Below are 839 nucleotides of genomic sequence, written 5' to 3'. Positions count from 1 at the left end.
GCATATATATAAATACACACACACACACACACACATATATATATATATATATATATATAAATAAAGAGAGAGAGAGAGAGAGAGAGAGAGAGAGAGAGAGAGAGAGAAATAGGTAGATAGACAGATAGATAGAAGCACACAAACACACACAAGCACGCGCGCACATACACATATACATTCTTTATTTTTTTGTTTTCAACATCACTGCCAAGGCCATGCTAGGGCACCGCCCTGATATATATATATATATATATACATATGCATACCTACATATATATGTATATATATACATACTTACATATATATATATATATACATACCTACATATATATGTGTATATATATACATATATATTATACACGTACATATGTATATATATTTATATATATGTATGTGTATGTATGTATACATGTACACACACACACACACACACACACATATATATATATATATATATATATATATATGCAATGTATATATATGTGCGTGTGTGTGTTTAAATACTCATATACACACGTATATGTCTGTGTTTGTGTAATATATATGTGTATATATTTGTGCGCGTGTGTATGCATATATCTAAGTATGCACACACACACACACACACACACACACACACACACACACACACATGTTCACAAGAATTTATAACAAACAACGAAAAAAAAAAGAAAATGTAACTAATGGAAATTCTGTGGTTTTAGAAATGCGGGGAATGTTCTGTACAGAATCAAGTATTGTTGCAAGAAGGGTGGAGTATGAAGCTATGTATTTTAAGGAAGAAGAATTGACTAAAAGAGAAAGAAAGAGTGGGGGAGGGGCGGCGGAGAGGCGGCGGA

This window comes from Octopus bimaculoides, chromosome 7 (assembly GCF_001194135.2).
Source record: "Octopus bimaculoides isolate UCB-OBI-ISO-001 chromosome 7, ASM119413v2, whole genome shotgun sequence".
NCBI lineage: Eukaryota > Metazoa > Mollusca > Cephalopoda > Octopoda > Octopodidae > Octopus > Octopus bimaculoides.
Note: the sequence above shows the minus strand (reverse complement) of the source record.